The sequence below is a fragment of the Ursus arctos genome, unplaced genomic scaffold, assembly GCF_023065955.2.
Source record: "Ursus arctos isolate Adak ecotype North America unplaced genomic scaffold, UrsArc2.0 scaffold_12, whole genome shotgun sequence".
In the NCBI taxonomy this organism is placed as follows: Eukaryota; Metazoa; Chordata; class Mammalia; order Carnivora; family Ursidae; genus Ursus; species Ursus arctos.
Window position 1 is genome coordinate 41,662,932 of NW_026622786.1, and position 19,611 is coordinate 41,682,542.

Sequence of the window (19,611 nt, forward strand, 5' to 3'; positions counted from 1 at the left end):
CAGCTAAGGTAAGATGGTGGGAGAAAGGAAAGGGAGGGAGGGAGGGATATTTGTATTTATCAACTACTTCCACCTCTTTAGAATCAGGATCTTGTCTGGGGTCACTTCACAGACTGTTGTCTCATAAATCTATGCCTATAATTATATCTTTTGCTTAAAGTGCCCTTTCTTCTCTTTTCTCTGTAGCTTCCCCAAACCATAAAAAATTATGGCATTTTTCCATCTTTTGTACCACCATTGTCCCGAGTATGCACTTCTATCATCGTATTTAGCACAATGTAGTGTAATATTTTTAATGTTAGTCTTCCTAATGAACTACAGGCTTCTTCAGGGAAAAAGACTATCTTAAAACATCTCTGTGTTCCTACCTAACACACTGTCTAGGTATTCAATACCTGTTATTACAAGGAACCAGAATGAATAATAGCCTACCTTTAATGAGAGTATCAAACATTCCTAGATCTTTTTTTCCAACAAAGAAAATTAAAACTAGAATGAAATTTTAAAAAGATCTTTTATGTGGACTATGTAATTGTCTACAAGTGTGATACGAAAAGTAGTGTTTGGGGCCCCTGGGTGGCTCAGTCAATTAAGCATCTGTCTCTTGGTTTTGGCTCAGCTCATGATCTCACAGTCATGATCTTGTGGTCATCAGATCAAGCCCCACGTCAGGCTCTACACTCAGCATGGAATCTGCTTCAGATTCTCTCTCCCTCTCCCTCCCACACACTCTCTCTCTCTCTCTCTCAAATAAATAAATAAATAAATAAATAAATAAATAAATAAATAAAATCTAAAAAAGAAAAGAAAAGCAGTGTTATATATTTCCTTTCTCTTTATATACCTCTACCAACATGTTGTAATCCCTCATAAAATCTGAATTAGAGCTTCATTCTTCAAAGTAAATAAAATATAAGGAATATCTTAATTTTTTAACAAGAAAACTAGCACTTAAATGTGAGCAACTTTGGTCATGTATATCTTTTGAGTTGTTCCCCAGCCCCTCTTTATCTGAGCACCATACTTCCTTACATTCACCTAGCCCCACTCACACGGTGAAAGAATGGCTCCCAGTAATCATGGCTGTACATGTGACTCCCATCCCTGGGCCACAATTGACTAGTATGAAAGTAACTACCACACTGAGCCAGTGTCATGAGCATGCTATGAAGGTGCACACATGAGTTGTGTCTCTCCACAATGTCAACTTTATTCAATCATAAAGCGAAGTCAAATCACAATTACAAATCCCGTTCAGGATTCCAAACTCAATGACATTTCACCATGAGATTACACTTGACTTCTTACACAGCACACAGAGCAGGGCATAAGACAAACGACACAACAAACAAGATAACAGAAGGATGTAAGAAGTTAACAAACCAAACAATAAGTCAATCTGTGGGCATGCAGTTGAGAGAAGGCCTCTGTCTGGGCAGGGTCAGCTCTCGGCACTTACTGCTTCTTATGCTCAGGCAGTGAAGGATCTTGATTCTATTCAGAGATCCATCAGGCACAGCCTTCAGGGGCAGTTGCCTTTTTTAAGGGGTCAGACCTAGAGGGGTCAGGTCTGAAGAGTCTGACAGTTTGCTGCCAAAATCCTCCCCTTTTTAAAGGGATTTAATCAGTTTGGGGCCCCTGAAGACCTCCTCTGGTTCTGCTTTTTATCAGTTCTGGGGTGTCTGCTGACTCTGGTGCCAGCAATATCGCTTATCTCCAGTACCTTTAACTGCTTGTGTCATTGCTTGACACAGGCCCCTGCTTGACATGAGGGACTCCATTTTGCTCTCTACAGCCACTAAGAGTTCTACCCCTAAAATTTAGAATTTGGAACAAAAGAAAAATTTAGTCTTTCTTCTGGGGTTGAACTTGTTACAAGTAAACTCAGAAACTATACGAGCCATGTTCTTCCATGTAAACCAAAGAAGACAAGAAGCCTGTCTGTGGGAGAGAAAAATCCTACAGACTCATCCAGAGTAGGTAATGAGACACAGAAAGAGCCTGATAGTGTTGCAGCACCTGGTTCTAGATCTAACTACTATTCAAGCTTTGTGTGCTATGAGATAGCCATCAATCCTATTTCAGCTTTAATCTAGCTCAAATGAAACTCTATTTCTTGCACCAAAAGAGGAAATTTATTAGAAACTTTCCAACTAAAGTCTAATGTCATTTTTCTTCTCCTACAAAGTAACCTGAAAAACTATAATTAAATAATACTAGATATTTCCAACACCTCTCTCCCCAGTGTGTTGTGGGCTGTCCATAAGGTAAACTTTGATGAGAGGATAGTTTGAGTACTCCCCAGTGGTTGATATTTAAGTAGGTCTGTGTGGCTGAAACTGTAAAGAGTAGGCACAGCTCAGAACACTGGCACCTAGAGAGAAGCTAAGGAATATAAAGAAGGAAGAGTTTTCCTAGACTGGTAGAGAACTAGGGTTGACCTTTGCCTACTTTGCAATTTCCAACATGCAACCAGGGGTACTATTATTGAGATACACTCAAGGAAAACAATGAAATACAAAAGAAGAAAGAGCAAGAAGAGGAGAAGGAAGAAGAGGAGGAGAAGGAGAAAGATCAAGAGATGGATGAGATGTACCCTCAAGTTCTCTTCAAGCCTCAAGAGGAAACATGAGCTGTGAATGGAGAGAAGCCAATTCTTCACTATTATAGCCCAACTGTAATAATAGTGCTGCTGAGGGTTTTTAAAAACAAGCCAACAACATGCCTGTTAAATTATTGGGTTTTCAAATTTTAGCAATTCACTGGAAAAAGAAAATTTGATCTCCCTTGAATTTCTCATAATTGGATTTTTTTCTTCAGTAAAAGAAATAAGTGATCAATCATCAGAGACATCATCACAATAAAAAGTTTCTAAAGAGTGGGCTAACTTAGGAACACTTTGGGTTTGGTGATTATTTCAAGATATTTTTCAAATGTCTGTGGCTTTACCAAACCCAAAACACATTTCATGTTTTACCAAACCCCAAATAAGTTTTGCCAAGTGTTTTTTTACATTTAATTTTTTAAGTCATGTGTATTTTGTGTGAAATTTAACTCATATGTTTCTCATTTTTTATATACAAATAACCAAAATTTTGTTTTGTAAGAACTATTTAATGTTCACAGAGGTATTTTATCAACTGTCTAAAGTATTTTAATAATCTTTTAACACCTTTTTGTCCTAGAAATAGGCAATTTTTTCCCTTGAATTTACTTAAAACTTCTTATTCCCCATCCCTAGGCCCCCAAACTAATTAAAATACAAAAGCTAGCATTTTTTTTTGTTTTGTTTTCAAGTACAAATTAAGGAAGTGCCATGTTTTTCCTAGTAACATGAAGATAGAAAACTGAAATTTTCTTGCCAATCCTTACTCTCTCTTTTTGCTTCCTTTTATTTCATTTTTTTCTGCACATTATTAGTGGGAAAAAAAACTATGTATGTTTAATGGAAGAATTTAGTACAGAGAATTTAAGCTCCTAGAAAAAGTGGAGACTTGTTTAAAGTCTAAGTGGCATAGGCAATAAACAATAATTACATGAAGACATAACCGTGAGGCACCATAGTATCACAGATAATGCTAAAACCAAAACAACACTAGGCAAAACTGGCGAAAAGTCATTGTCAGTGGCTAGTTCTGTAAAATAAGATGTAATCTAGGAGCTTATTAAAACATTTTTATTCATCCTTTACCTCTCCATTCTTTCCTTCATCAGCCCATCTCACTCAGTCACACACACACATACACACATATTTTTTAAAATCAGACTTTAAAATTTAACATTTGACATCCTAGTACTATCCTTTTCCTTTTGTGAATAGTCTGGAAGCTCTATACCACCCAAAGCAATCCACACATTTAATGCAATCCCTATCGAAATACCAGCAGCATTTTTCACAGAGCTAGATCAAACAATTCCACAATTTGTATGGAACCGAAAAAGACCCCAAATAGCCAAAGCAAACTTGAAAAAGAAAAGCAAAACTGGAGGCAACACCATGCCAGACTTCAAGTTATATTACAAAGCTGAATAATCTGGAAGAATTATGCAAACTAGTTTTGATCATTTGGAGGCACTCTTTGCCTCTCTGTAATATAAATAGCAACAATAATGAAATGTTTCTATTTCATTTGAAGATTTAATTCTATGTAATTATTTCCATCCCTACATTAATAGTTTATCATCCCTTTAAGATTCTGTTCTTCTGATAAACATTCTTTCTATTCCTACATTCCTAGAGTTCAATTCCTCAACCTTCTATCCCTTTGCCTAAGTATTTCATTTTTTTAATAATGTTTACTGGACACTTACTATATACCAGGCATTCTTCTATGTTCTAGAGATACGGATGTGACCAAAACTGATGAAAATCTTTGTCCTTTTGAAGCATATATTCCAGAATATGTTGTTATCATAAAATTAACTAGACAGAAAGGATATGTAGTATTTACATAATTTAACATTGTATTATATTTAAGGGTATACTTAAGTGGATTAACTACGGTCTAACCATCACTTTGTCATCATAATATTTTATTCCTAAGCTCTTTACAATTCCACCTGATATTTCTGCACCTTCCCTAATGTTTGCATCAAAAAATATCACGAATAATATTAGGACTAAAAACCACAGCCCTGACATCTCTATGAATATTAAATTCTACTCCCATTCCTGCCTGTGTAGCATACCATTCTATCAGACAAAGAAGTGGTTTAAAGAAGTCCACCTATGAAGGCTTAGAAAAACTAAATAATCATCACAAGAACACAAAATTCCCAAATGAATGTCACATTCGTTTCATTACACAAAGTTTGGGATATCAAATTTCCTCAAACTTCATCTCCACATATGGATTTAGGAATACCTTGCCAGTGGGAAAGCATAGCTTGCCTGCAGCACTCAGCTTACAAAGAGGAAATTAAGCAATTTGCAAAACATTGTACTTCAAGAGGAGAAGAGGCATAAAAATAATGCTTTTCCCAGTAACTACAAATTATTACTCAGAATAGATTTTGTTTAATAATAACACACTTTTGCTTGGAATTTCTGGCCCAAGATCCGTCCTATCACATGCATAGTAGACAATTATCCAGCAATGCATTATTGTGTAGTCATATAGTACGGCAGTGGGAGTAAGGATGAGAACACCATTTCAGCCACATTCTAACTATGTGACCTTGGCTGGGTCACTTTAAACTTGTTGAGATTTAGAGTTGTTGTGAGAATTTAATGTACCAGATACGACTTATTTTATCTCATTTAATCCTCACAACAATCCATAATAATTCAATAAGTAACGTGCCATAATAATTTAATAGGTATTTTAGAGTCGAAAAAATAATTTAAATAAAAAGTCTACCACAGTATGTGGCATATAATAAACACTTGTAAATTAGTTCCCTTCCCCTACTGTGTGGAGTGCTTAAAGCCCCTTGTATGCATAAGGAGAGTGAAATGTGTATACAGCTGTTTAGTTATTTAATACTTGTCTTGGTCTTAATAAACTCCATTCATTCTGTTTACAATCATTTCTTGCTTCACCAAGAGATGGTTGTGAAGTATAGGTCCCTAATCTGCTTCAAACAAGCTTTTTCTATCCCTTTGCAAGTCAAGCCAGCAAAGCTTATTGTAAAGACTAAAGACAGATGAGCTGAGTTATCTCACATTCCCATAGATTCCTTTCTTTCTTTTGGTGTCTCTTCAGAGAAAAAGAAGAGCCAATTCTAAAAAGTGTCATCTCTCTTAAAGAAAGGTGGGTGGGCTTGTCTCTCATAAATTCTCCTTTTCTTCTCCCCTTCCAAGAATTCTTTTATTATTCATTTTGTTGAAAGCATTAAGGAGGATGGGTGACTACATTTTTTTTTAAAGGGGAGGGAAAACACATACAATAATTTGATTGGTTAGGATCCAAAGGAAAAAATATCCCCAAAGAGAAGATAAAACAGGCCAACAGACTGGAGCTTTCCTGAAAGAAGCTGAGAGAGCACTAATGGAAATCCCTTGGGTTATTTAATTGTTGCTGTTCTTATTTTCTTTTCCATAGAACACTGATTTGTTAGTCACTGATTCACAATGTAAACAAATGTGCCCATGGAGAACCCTAAAGAATCAGAATGTTAGGACAAACAGCCAGGCAACAGCCCTCTTCACTTACCTTGCTTGTTGCTCTAAACTTAAGTACTGGTTGCCTTCTGAGCTCCATGATCCATGGGGACCACCTCACGCTTTTCTTCTCTCTGCAGGCTTTTTTCTTCTAATTACAAGACTCATACATTAGGGCAGATCGTCTCTCTGGTTATAATTTATTGTAAACTCCTACTGTTTGGCAACCTATCTGCATGCTTGGAAAACTTTCCTTTTCTATAACAAGTTATCTTAATATTTATGAAATATTTATGAAATGTTTTAATTCTTAAGAGCCATGTTAACTTCTAATTCATTAATATGATGTGGTCCCTCTATACTTGAAAATACTTTAAGATTTTAAGCTTGTTAATAACATTTTATTTTTTTTTAAGATTTATTTATTTATTTTAGAAAGAGAGCACGCCAAGAGTGGAGTAAGGGGCAGAGGGAGAGAATCTTCGAGCAGACTCCCCACTGAGCACGGAGCCCAATGTGGGGCTCGATTTCACAACCCATGAGATTATGAGCTGAGTTGAAACCCAGAGTTGGAGGCTTAACCAGCTGAGCCACCCAGGCACCCATAGACTTGTTAATGACATTTCAAAAGTGAATTCTCATTGACAGTGAGCAAGCTTCTGACATATATTTTCAAGCTTGAATCTTCACTAAGCTGTCTCATAGTTACCAAATTGCCAATATATATTTACTGAAACTCAAGAAACATTCACTTTCATATGTGCACAACACCATACTAGGTACTACAATATGATAATGCCTGAGATTTAAAACAAAGTAACTACAGCAATGTCTATGTGATAGAGTAGGCAGTTAACTACACATGAGCAGGAAACAAGTACTTTCAGACTGATAAAGGGGTGGAGACCAAGTTCCAAACAGCCTCAACAGACCCCAGGGGATACGCATGCATTCTTCCCTTGACCACTGCCCTACAGTAACTGATACCTTCATTATAATACACTTACACTGTGGCTTTTAATCCTCCCACTCCTCTTCCTACACCAGGGCAGATAATGGCTGCCATGACAGTTCCCAGAAGGACCATATAGGGCCAAAAACTTCCTCTCCCACCTGGTAGGAGGAGTCCCTTAGATGATTGGCTGCAACCTTAGTCAAATAGTGCCCTAACTATGATTCACAGCCTATCCAAACATAAAAAGAAAAGACAACCCTGCCACCCAGTACAGCTGCCATCTCTGGGCCTGCCAGCTCTCCCAACTTGAGAGTATACTTTCGCTTAAACTGCTATTAAACCCTCGCATGCTTAAGAGTTTGGCTCTGAATTCTTTCTTGGCCGAACTCAAGAACCAAGGCCAGGGACAAGACATGTTGACATATGTATTATCAATACCAACATAATAAAATCTCTGCAATTCACTTAAGAATGTAATTACATATGATAATTATTTTTCTCTATATTAATAGTTTTTAAACTCTTTAATAGTCTAAAACCCTTTCCATTTCTCTACTATTTTAGTTTAACTCTTTAATATCCCATCCCTATGTCTAGAATACAAATTAATTTGCTAAACTAAATAGCAAAATGTAAACACAATCTCACTTTTTAAAAAAGTGGTGGCTTTATCTCTCATTTTTCTAGAATATAATTACTTTATAAGTGCCTGTTTCCAACATGCAGTCAGAGTATTTTCTTCAAGCAGCTGAGTAACTTGTTTTTATATTTAACATTAAATGGTGCAAGAGTTTATTACCAACATGAAGCTCAGCCATAAAATTTACATCAGCTTCATAGCAGGTTCCAGCTCTCTGGCAAAAGCAATAATCATATTAGAATTTTATAATTTACAGAAAATTTAAAATAGTTCTCCATGGGGCGCCTGGGTGACTCAGTCGTTAAGCGTCTGCCTTCGGCTCAGGGCGTGATCCCAGAGGCCTGGGATCAAGACCCACATCAAGCTCTTCCGCTGGGAGCCTGCTTCTTCCTCTCCCACTCCCCCTGCCTGTGATCCCTCTCTCGCTGGCTGTCTCTCTCTGTCAAATAAATAAATAAAATCTTTAAAATAAAATAAAATAAAATAGTTCTCCAAATGAATAGTCCTATGTTGTTTTACTAAATGAGAATTTTAATTTTCTAACTTGATAAAAAAGAGTTAATTGCTCATTTCTTTACATCACATCACATAGGCAAAGCCTAATCCCTCCATCTGCATAATATATGCAGTGCTATTTATTGCTCAACTACAGAGGCACAGAGTGGAAATATATGAATTGGTATTGAAAAGCAATGAGTGCCTCATATAAAAAATAATGTAAATACCAAGTGACATTACATCATCAGAAATAAAGATTGATTGAGTGAATGCAGCAAATGAAAAGGGACCTTGAAAATCTGCCAGTAGGTTTTATTTCCTCCCCCTAAAGCCAAATTCATGCTGGTCCTCCTCTTCCACGCTTCTTGGTTCCAAACATACTATAAGACCCAACAACATTTCACAAATTTGTGGGCTAGGTTGTCTGGTGGAATCCATATTACTCTGGGTAAGGCTCGTATCATTTATGAAGTCTTCGTTCTTAATGACTGGGAGAAAAATCAGGCTTTGTTTACTGTTACTTATATAAAGGAAACTATAAAACCAGAGCTATATTCTATTCATTACAGAAAGATTAAAGCATACCAATCGAATGATTGAAACAATAGGTGCCAACATCTGACTATAGCAAGATCCTGGAAAGATCCTGGAAATCAAAAGATGTTTTCCCAATGTGATGTTGATGGCCAACAACTGGCAGAGAGTCTGTGATATTATGTGCCATGCAAGTCACCAGGATAATTTTATACTCTGCTTCAATGCAGATGAAGAGAGAAAATGGACAACATGGCAGATTCTCAATAACCCTGGAGCCATCACCTTACTGCACCCAAAGCCTGAGAAGGGTGAAGAAGGTATTCCATGTGGAGGGATGGCCAGATGCGAATGTGAGAGAAAAATGGAGTAAGGAGGGTGTCCACATGTGGGTGCAATACAGCATGGGGTGTTAAAGCCCAAGCAGGGTGAGGTGTCTTGTTTCAAGACTAAACAAAGTGGTAACAAGGGGAATTGGCAGTAGAGACTGGTTATATCCTGGAGAATTGAACAAATAAGTAAATATATTGAAGATATTGGGAGCTAGATTTCTCACAGTTGGTGAAGGGAGTTACAAATATGGAAAAAGAAAAAACTAGAATGAATCTCGATATTAGATTAGAATTGGAGACATCTCTGTGAACTCATAGTGTCAACATAAAAATATATATGAATATATATATGATGAATATATATGTTCAAGGCTGGACATATATTCTGGAATATGTTGTCATCATAAAATTAACTAGACAGAAAAGATAGGTAGTATTTAGATAATTTAAATTTAAAACTGTATTTAGATAATTTAAAATCTTACCTATTTAGATAAGATAGATAGATTTAGATATAGATATAGATAGATATAGATATATCTTCCCAGGCATTTTGAATGGACAAAGCTAAGGAATATATAATACTATATATGGAGAATTGAGGAATTAGCTGGTTTTTATCAAGTTAAAGAGAAAGTTAAAATACTCCTTTAGTAAAACAAGCTAGACTATTTGGAGAACTATTTTAAGTTTACTGTAAATTATAAATTTCTAATATCTATATCTATATATCTATAGATAGATAGATAGATAGATAGATAGATAGATAGATAGATAATTATATTGCCTGGGAACAGCACCACTGCAATAGCAGCAATGAGCTTACCTCGCACCAAGATCTTGATTTCTAAATACCATTCTCTAATAAAAGGGATCAGAGGTTCTTGGAGAAATGAATGGTTCTAGGGGTGAAGCAGAGAAAATATAAGATGAACGTGGAACCTCTTCTTGCCAGAAAGTAAGAATGTCTTCAAAGTATGACAGGGTATGTCAAAAGGACATAGGTGCAAGCTTGAAAATGATTCCCCCAATGAAATGAAGGGACAATTTAAGCTTCAAAATAAATAATGAAAGAAAGATATTACAGCCCTTCTAATAAAACAAGAATTCATAAGTCCATACTGAGATGGATAGGAAGGATAAAGGGAAAAAAAGAATGTAGGAATGAAGGAAATTTGATAAGGGATAGGAAGTATAATTATTCTCAAAGTGCTTCTTTACAAAATATTCATTAATCAAAAAGAGTAATTACAAAGATAAGCTGGCAGAAACCTCCTTAATCAAATGACCAAATATCTCTAAAGATTGATGATCCCGTCATCAATAATGGGACAAAGAGAAATCATGATGGGAAACAATTACAAGAACCCAGCATCACTTCTGTGATATTCCTACCAAAGACACAAACTGAATCCAATCTGTAGAAAACAAGAGAAACACACATTAAGGATATTCCACAAAATAACTTCTCCATAATCTTCAAAGCTCACAAAAGTCCAGGAGAAACTGAGAAGGCTGAAGAAACCTCACTCACAACGGCTGAAGGTAATGTGAGATTTTGACCTGGATCCTTTCACTATGACAGGCAATTTCAAGATAATTCATAAAACTTGCAAGGTGTTTGAGGCAAAATAGTAGTAATGCATCAGTGTTAATTTCCTAATTTGGGTGGTTTTATCGTGGTCCATTAGGGGAATGTCCACAGTGGCAGGAAATACACTAAAGTACCCAAAGATGATGGGACATCAAGAAGGCAATTGCTCTCTAATAATTCAGTGAAAAAATTTTTTCTTTGTACTCTTCCTACATTTTTCTGTAAATCTGACATTGCTTCAAAGTAAAATAACGTCTTATAAATAAACACAGTGGCAAAAATGACTTAAGTACAAGAACTTGAACACATCAGAAAAAGGTAGAAGCAGGTCTCTCAGAACACGTCAATAGTGGCTGCACGCTACTGACAAGTTCTACATGAAGGCTGGTGAAACAAAATATGCTGCATTCTTCATTGCATGGTCATTCCATTTCTGGCTGTCTGACCCTGCCATTGCTTTTCAAGTGGAGCAAAAAAGTGATTCTGTCTCTAGTACAAGCATAGTGAGTTTCCATGACAGCTTTGAATGCTGAAATCCACCAAGGCAGCTCACATCTTTGTTTACCTACTGGCATGGGAAACCCTTCATGTCATCATGATTTCATATCCAAGCTAATTTTTCAAATCCAAAACTCACACCCCATAAGTTTCTTTCAAAACCAGACAGTTGGCGATATGTGTAGTTTCAAGAATGTGCCATTTAAAGAAGTAGCAATTCCCCTAAACCAAGGAGGCTGACAAGTTGACAGCCAGCGGCAGTAAACACACGGCCTGAAGAGGTATATAAAGGAACAGCACAGGTGAAATTATTTAAATCCCACCACATTAAAAAAAAAAAATCTTGGGGGGCACCTGGGCGGTTCAGTAGGTTAAACGTCTCACTCTTGATTTCAGCGCAGGGCATGATCTCAGGTTTGTGAGAAGGAGCCTCACATCACTGGAGCCCAGTGTGGAGCCTGCTTTTAGATTTTCTCTCTCCCTTTCTCTCTGCCCCTCCCTGCCATCTCTCTCCCTCTCAATAAAAAAGGGGGGGGGGTGCTTAATGTCTTGGCGATTAATCACTGGAGAATTTTCATATATAAAATTTTTCTAAATTAATCTAATACATGCTCTGATACATATTTGTCAAACATTACCAAGGTTCGGGCCACTCCAAATAGGAACCTACAGCTGGTAATCACGCAGATGTACTCGTATCTTTGAGTCAACTCAGAAGCTTCTACTGTTCCAGCCCCAGCTCCCAACTCCAACAGGGAGTTTATAACACATCACAGAAGGCAAGCTCAGTCATTTTCAAAATTAACTATGTTTTTCCTACTGTGGTTTGCATTTTATCAAGTTCCTCCACCTTAGGGGATATTCATTTTATTTTTATTTAAATGGTATCAACTCTATACTCTTTTTGGTCTTTTTTTTCTTCCCTTAGCAAAACATTAAACTATTATGATTATGTCTATGTCAAGAAATATTTCTCAGAACTTGGCTGTATTGAATTTTGAATAGATGTACCTTTTTTTTTTTTTAACTATTTCCTTGTTAGTTGACATATAGTTGACAATTTTTATCCGGATAGCTGATTATTTCCTTTGAATAATTTCCCTAAAGGTGAAATTGCTGAGCCGAAATGTGTACATGCATTAAGGCTTTTCAGAGTATTAACAAATTACCCTCAGAAAGGTTTTTAAAATTGCTCTCCCATGCTCCTCATCCCTTCCCCCTTGCCTGTGCTGAGTATTATCACATTTCAGTGAAATGAATTGAATTATTAAAATATTAAATAATAGTACCTAATTGGGTAGGCCATTCCTTGGGAAGAAATATTGCTCAGAGAATCAGTATCTTTTGAGGGCCAAGAGGTTTTCTTTATTTGTTTTTTGTTTGTTTTTCAGAGAACACTACTGCCTTAAAAGGCTGGTTATCTGCTTATTTCAAAGAAAATAACTTTCTGGATACTACCATTCTTCATAGAGCTGTCTGGCTAAAGTAAATTGCCCACAGAGAAATATTTACTTCCTCGGACTTCTTTCTGAGTTCTACACCAGTCATTTCAAGTGTTGCAACTCACTTTTTTTTGCCAAAATTGGCTCATTCACCAACTGTTTTCAATTAGCTATGATTGAAATGGTGTTTGCATTTTGCCCCCTCCCCTTTTTAGAAACATAAATTTCCAAAACAATCACCTATTAGGCTGGGAGTCTCTTGCTTTTGTTAAGCTTGAGGGTGAGTGGGGCTGTGTGTGTGTGTGTGTGTGTGTGTGTGTGTGTGTTGTTTTGAAAAGTTTGTAAGCCCATTTAGTTCTTTCTGAGGAACAGTAGCCAAATAAACATTGGTGCCATTTTTGACAGCATAGTTATTAAAATACTATATCTTTTTTTGGCAATTCTACTTGGGTCTGGCTTTTTCAAGTACTACTACAGGAAACATAAGATAATTGACTCCATTCATATTATTATAAAAATAAAGGTACAAAGACACAAGATATGGCAACCGGTTTAGTCCATTGAATGTATTTAGAGAAAAGTATACTTAAATGTGTATGAGCAGATATCTAACTTACTTGCTTTTTTCAAAATCAATCTTCTCACGTTGCCAAGAAGTAGAATTTCCTCTCTTCACCACCCCATTATTGCTGTAGTATAGAGGCTAATGTAGTATAAAAAAAAAATTATAAATGCAGTGAGGGGGGAAATATTTATATTACTTTTATCGTGTAGTCCTTTTAATCTTAATGTTTGCTTTGATATAATGAAAAATCCAACCTAATGTTGCATAAAAAAATCGTCTTAGTATTTAAATTTGCTTGCTCTCACACAAGATCCACTTGAAATAAGGCAAAAGGAATTGGAATTTTGCATTAATTAACCTACAAAAATGATGCTGCCTTGGTTTTCAGGGACCATTACAGATTCCAAACTACAGCGGCACCACAGTTCGGTCTGGTGACACAGGCTGAAATAGCCGAACAGTTGTGCTTCTGGAGAATGCCTGGACTGAGCAGTAATCCTGAATCAGGAAACTGACTCCACAGTTTATGAGGTTTCTCAGTATTCAGCCGGACTCCGTAATAACTCAGGAAAAATCCATTTCAGTTTCAAAATGGAGCTTTTGTTTTGTGCACACATCCATTTTCTTTTAATCTGGAGTTCCCTCATCGGATTCTCTTGAGAAGGTATGTGGATATTCCCCTTCGTCAGAGCAAATACTTTTGGACACTGTCGAGAGAACAAGTTACATTTGACCCTTGAACAGCGCGGGGTTTGAAATGCGCGGGTCTACTTCTACATGTTGTTGTTGTTGTTTGTTGTTTGTTTTTTTTGAGAGAGCACAAGCGGGGGCGGAGCGGCAGAGGGAGAGGGAGAAGCAGACTCCCCACTAAGCAGGGAGCCTCACTGCTGGGCTCCATCCCAGCCCCCTGAGATTACAACCTGAGCTGAAGGCAGCTGCTTAACCAACTGAGCCACTCAGGAGCCCGGGAATTTTTTTTTTTTTTTAATCAATGCAGTACAGTATTGTAAGTGTATTTTCTTAACATTTTCTTTTCTATAGCTTACTGTATTGTAGAAATACAGTATATAATACATATAACGTACAAAATATGTGTTAATTGTCACCTATAAGGCCTCCAGTCAGCAGTAAGTTATTAATAGTTAAGATGGGGGGAGTCAAAATTAGGAGTGGATTTTCAAGTACATGGGGGTCAACACCCCTAACCCCTGTGTTGTTCAAGGGGCAACTGTATTTTCTAGTAGTGCTCAATAAATTGATCAATGACCCCATCTCTACACACGTGGGGTCCAGTTCCTACAGGAATTGTACCCATCAAGCTCAGGCTGAGCTCTGGGCACAACAGACAAGTAGGATTGCAGGATATGGACTCAAAGAAAGCTGTGCTCCAAACTTGTTTCTGCTGCTTGCTGGCTATGTGAACTTGGGCAAGTCATTGGTCCTTCATGCCTCAGTTTTCTCATTTGTAAAATAGGAACGATAACAACCCTTGTCTAAAAGAGGGTTGTTGTGAGGATTAAGACATATAATGCATATAAAACCCTTTGCAGAGCTTACAACATTACATGCACTGTAAGCTTCTAGCTATTTTTGTTATTCTTTTTATTTTACTCTGTCTATAGTCCAGAGAACATTAATAGAAAATAAAAAAACTAGATTATATTAAAAATTTAAGGGGCGCCTGGGTGGCTCAGTCATTGGGCGTCTGCCTTTGGCTCAGGGCGTGATCCCGGCGTGTGGGATTGAGCCCCACATCAGGCTCCTCTGCTGGAAGCCTGCTTCTTCCTCTCCCACTCCCCCTGCTTGTGTTCCCTCTCTTGCTGGCTGTCTCTCTCTGTCGAATAAATAAATAAAAAATCTTTAAAAAAAAAAAATTTAAACTCATCAGAATGTTTCAAATTTTATCAAATTTTCTCTTTCTTTGGCTACGCATGATATAGCTAGTTTTATAAATATAGCATTTTATATACTTACATACATAATTTAAATATGACATTTTCTTATATATGCATTCTCACTTTTAAAAAATATTTTCAAAATTAAAAAAAAATGACAAAATCCAATGTTCATTTGGAAAAACTCAGAATAGCTTTAAATTCAACTACTTAAAACATTTTTGAAAGCTTTAAAATTATTGGGGCACCTGGGTAACTCAGTTGGTTAGGTGTCTGCCTTTGACTCAGGTCATGATCTCAGGGTCCTGGGATCGAGCCCTGAGTGGGGCTCCCTGCTCAGCTGGGAGTCTGCTTCTCCCTCTCCCTATACCTTTCCCCCCTTCACCCTCCCCTCCACTCTCTCTCTTTTTCTCTCTCAAATAAATAAATAAAATCTTTAAAAAAAAAAGAAAGCTTTAAAATTATCAATGAGAAAAAATTATCTTAAAGACCTTCAAAAAGGCGTATTTTTCCATATTAAAAACTGACTTATTTATTCGACAAAACTTCATTCAGTAAGCACCATTAAGTACCTACTATGTTAAGTACCTGCTAAGTATGTATTAAGTACCTATTTCAACCAGCTCTGCTTGGTAATGAGCACTTTGAAGCAGCTTCTGGTTTCATAAGGCTCACTAACACCATTCGATTCATATTTTTCACAGTCCTAGAAAACGTGGTAGGTTGGTCCTAGGATTTATCTTTTCAAACACATACCTGTTTGAAACATGACTAAATAAAACATTCGGATTCTATTTACAACTCTTTTTCCTGGAGGGGCGCCTGGCTGGCTCAGTCAGTTAAGCGGCTGCCTTCAGCTCAAGTCATGATCCCAGGGTGCTGGGATCAGCCCCACATTGGGTTCCCTGCTCAGTGGGGAGCCTGCTTCTCCCTCTCCCTCTGCAGCTTCCCCCTACTTGTGCTCTCTCTCTGTCAAATAAATAAATAAGTCTAATAAATAAAATCTTTTTAAAAAAAACAACTCTTTTTCTTGGAGCTTTTCCTACATGACTAGATCACTAGACTAGTTTCAAATGTCTGTGAGGAAAGCTGATTTAGTCTAACTTATTTTTATAAAAATCCAATGGCTATGTCTGTACAATGGCAAAGTAAATTATTTTTTAAATGCTAATTTCAGCTAAGCTTGTTGTTTGGAATCACATAAACTACCCCCATAGAATAGTTTTGAAGATTAAATGACATAATGTTTATACAACACCTAGTACAAAGTAAAAACACAATAAATGACAGTATTATAATAATAAATTATTAGTATTATGATTTACAGCTATGGCAATAGGGAGAAAGATCCATATGCACATTTTAGGCTGCACAGCATTAATCTTTTGCCTTATATGGCTAGTATGCTTCACAGTATAAATTTAACTTATGCAATAAAAATTTTCATATTATATTTTTTAATATTTTCCAATTATTGAGAGGCTTTCTCCTTTCTAAATTTACATATGTTGATTTCTCATAATAATTCTGACAAGCGGGGCTACTCACCACTATACTAACCAAGACTGGCTCTTCTCCTAATAATTCTGAAAGGTACATATTCACTTTATCATTTTACAGAGGAGTAAACAAGCTCCTCATGTGAAATAATTTGGCCGAGCTTACATGGTTAGTAAGTGGCAGAACCAGGATTCAAACCCAGACTTGTCTGACTCCAGAGTTTTTCCATTTGTCATGCTGCCTGTATTGGAAGACTTTTGTTAATACAACTGAATTTATAAAATTGTTTTCCAAATTGATCTTTCTTCTTGAGTCCAGAATTCCTAGAGACTCCAAAAAGATGTCTGGGATTTGCTAACCACTATTTCAACAAAACGATACACAAAGAAAATTTTCTACAGTTTGGTCTTGTTGCACAGAATACTTTGCCGATATCAGAAAAGTTGAAGGTGATTTTAGAGCGACAAAAACATCACCCGGACAACTTAAGATTGGTACTGATAACATACAGCTCCTTTCTGTCTCTCATAGAACAGAAACCAAAGGACAAATGTAAGAATCTCCGGTAGAGGTTTATCTCTGAACGGAACACAACCACACTCCCTTGTGATATCTGCCCTCCTCTCTCATGGTTGAACAGACTAAGGCAAATTTAGAAATTAGACCAAAATTGGGTAACAAACACGTTTCTGCAACAAATGGAATGTATATCTTTTACTTGAAAATGATAACAAGGTCACAGTCAAAGTTGCTACCAGCTTTACTGATATATGGCAGCTTCTAAACCCACAAGATAATTCTGCAGGGGAACCTAACGGATCAAAATTCGGTTCCCATTAGGAAATCCAAGAGGGATGGAAAGGCAGGCTTAGCAGTTACCGCTGAAATAAATAGAAGCATACTCTTAAGGCAGGCAAGGAATCTCTGGGATTGTGTGATGTACACAATCTCTGTGATGTTCTCCAAAGCACAAAAATGAATAAGACCTGTACTTTTTTTTAAGACAGAAGATAAAATTTGATGAATTAATATGATTTTATAGTGAATTCATGATTTTCTTAAATCCCATAGTGGTAATTCTAGAAGCAGCTATTCATTTAAACACTGAATTTCCTTCCAATCTGACTTCTCATTTACTTTCTGAATTAAGCAATTTCTTAACATACTTAACATATTCATCAACAGTACATATTTTGTTCACCCTCTTACCTAAATGCAGAATTGATATCTTTAATCTCCTCAATACTCAGGAATCACAGGAATGGGGAGGGATACCCCCAGAGTTCTTTTGCCTGGTCATTCCAATCAGCCCCACAACCTCAAGCAGAGACGATTGAGCCAAATACACATCAATACAAATAAAACATTGCAAGAGACTTGGCAGGTCTTCGTGTGTTGTCTGAACATTTTCCATAGGCAACGCCAGCTCCACCACCACTTAGCTACTCCTATTCTACTTGCAATCAAAACTCCAACATCTGGAAAGAATAATCGTAATTTTTAACATGTTAGTCCTTAGAGGGCTCATGAGAGTAAAGAAAATAAGAACCGCTCAAGGATGTCTAAGTCACTTAGAAAGTTAAGTTATAAAAAACAGTCTTTCCCCTACATTTGTAGTTAAAGAGGGGGAGAAAAAATTATGCACAGGGAGCTGTGCCATTTACAGTGTCCTCCAAATCTTATAGATTCTACTGGCACTTGCAGTCATAGCGGGAGTAGTCCTCCAGTAAATTCTAAAGTGCTAGTTTAGGGTACTGTCATTCATGCTTGTAAAATCCTCAGAAATCTAAAGTGGCTATAGATTGTGGTGGTGGTCATCCTGAGAAGCAGCATGAGGTCACAGGGTCAGACAGACCTAAATTTCAACCCCAGCTCTGCCACTTCCTGACTTTGTTACCTCGGGCAAATTATTGAACTCTCACAGAGTCTAGGTTCCCCCGTCTATAACAGAGGGCTAATTGGGATAACCCTGCAATCTCAAGAAAATAAAACACTCTATAATCTAGCATAGTGCCTGAGACATAATAGGTGCTCAATAAGTGTCGGTTGAAATAAAATTAAATGAAATGTCTACATGTGTCAGAACTTTAAAGCCCCTTAGAAAAAAATAATGAAGAGGATTCTGGTATGATGTTCAAGATTAATACACTAAGCATAACAGAGTTGCCCAGTGTGGGTAGGAAATACCCGCCAAAATATAGGAAACTCATCCTAAAGTAGGAGAATGTCAAAAGACTCCAATGCAGCCCTAAGTTAATCGCTGCTAGAAAGTGTTGACATTGAGTTCTGCAGGGTGAGGCCCACCCAACGTCCTCAGGTTACCTTTTGGAGACACAAAATCTGATTCTCTGGATAAATACTCCCAGCTCTAAGAATGGCCACCAACACGTGCCCAAGAGGAGTGGCTGAAGTGAAGCCACTGAGAGATGGTTGCCCTAAGGCAAGAGAAATGGGCAGTGGAGGTAGTGGAAGTCACAGTTCACAGGGAGGAGCGCTCAGGACCCAGAGGCTACAGCCAAAGAAAGACCAGCAATACCACCTGACAGAATCAGAGCACAAATCATCACCATGCCACTCATGCTCTTGGTTAACTTGGAAACAAGGACTACAGAGAGGAATCCTATTCTATTCAGTCACTATGTATTCAATCCTGTGTAAAAGTCATGGCTTGGGTCCCACTTCGGCTACAACTGCAATTTTGCAGAAAGAGAATTCTATGAACTTCTTGGTGTAGACAGATAGGAAAATGGATGTCAGTGGACAGAGATGAGAATGTAAAATAATCACAGTCCTGGCACTTTCTTGATTATTTTGAAACAAACCCATCACAGATCTGAGGTTCAGATTACTTGGTTGTAAATTGCACACAATTCTATTTATCCTGAATGCTCCACAAGGTAGTTCTAAGTTTCTAATGAGAACTTATTCATAGATAAATTAAGAGGGAGAAAACCAGTGAGTTTATGAAAATAATTATCAGTAATACTGTTGCCATTTTTATAAGTCAAAATGGCCTAATAATTTTACATAAATCAAGCTAATGTTTGCTCGATAC

The 19,611-nt window shown here is 37.1% G+C and overlaps 1 long non-coding RNA gene across 1 annotated transcript in view; it reads right to left on the reverse strand.

The window, feature by feature from the left end:
• The window catches only part of LOC130543440 (uncharacterized), a 60,066-nt gene extending 42,205 nt beyond the window's left edge, over positions 1 to 17,861 (reverse strand). Inside the window, exons 1-2 of the long non-coding RNA XR_008958792.1 lie at positions 17,766 to 17,861; positions 13,214 to 13,299 (exon numbers count right to left, since the gene is read on the reverse strand). This is a non-coding gene — a long non-coding RNA (uncharacterized LOC130543440). The remainder of the gene's footprint in view (positions 1 to 13,213; positions 13,300 to 17,765) is intronic.
• Positions 17,862 to 19,611: the final 1,750 nt, after the last annotated feature.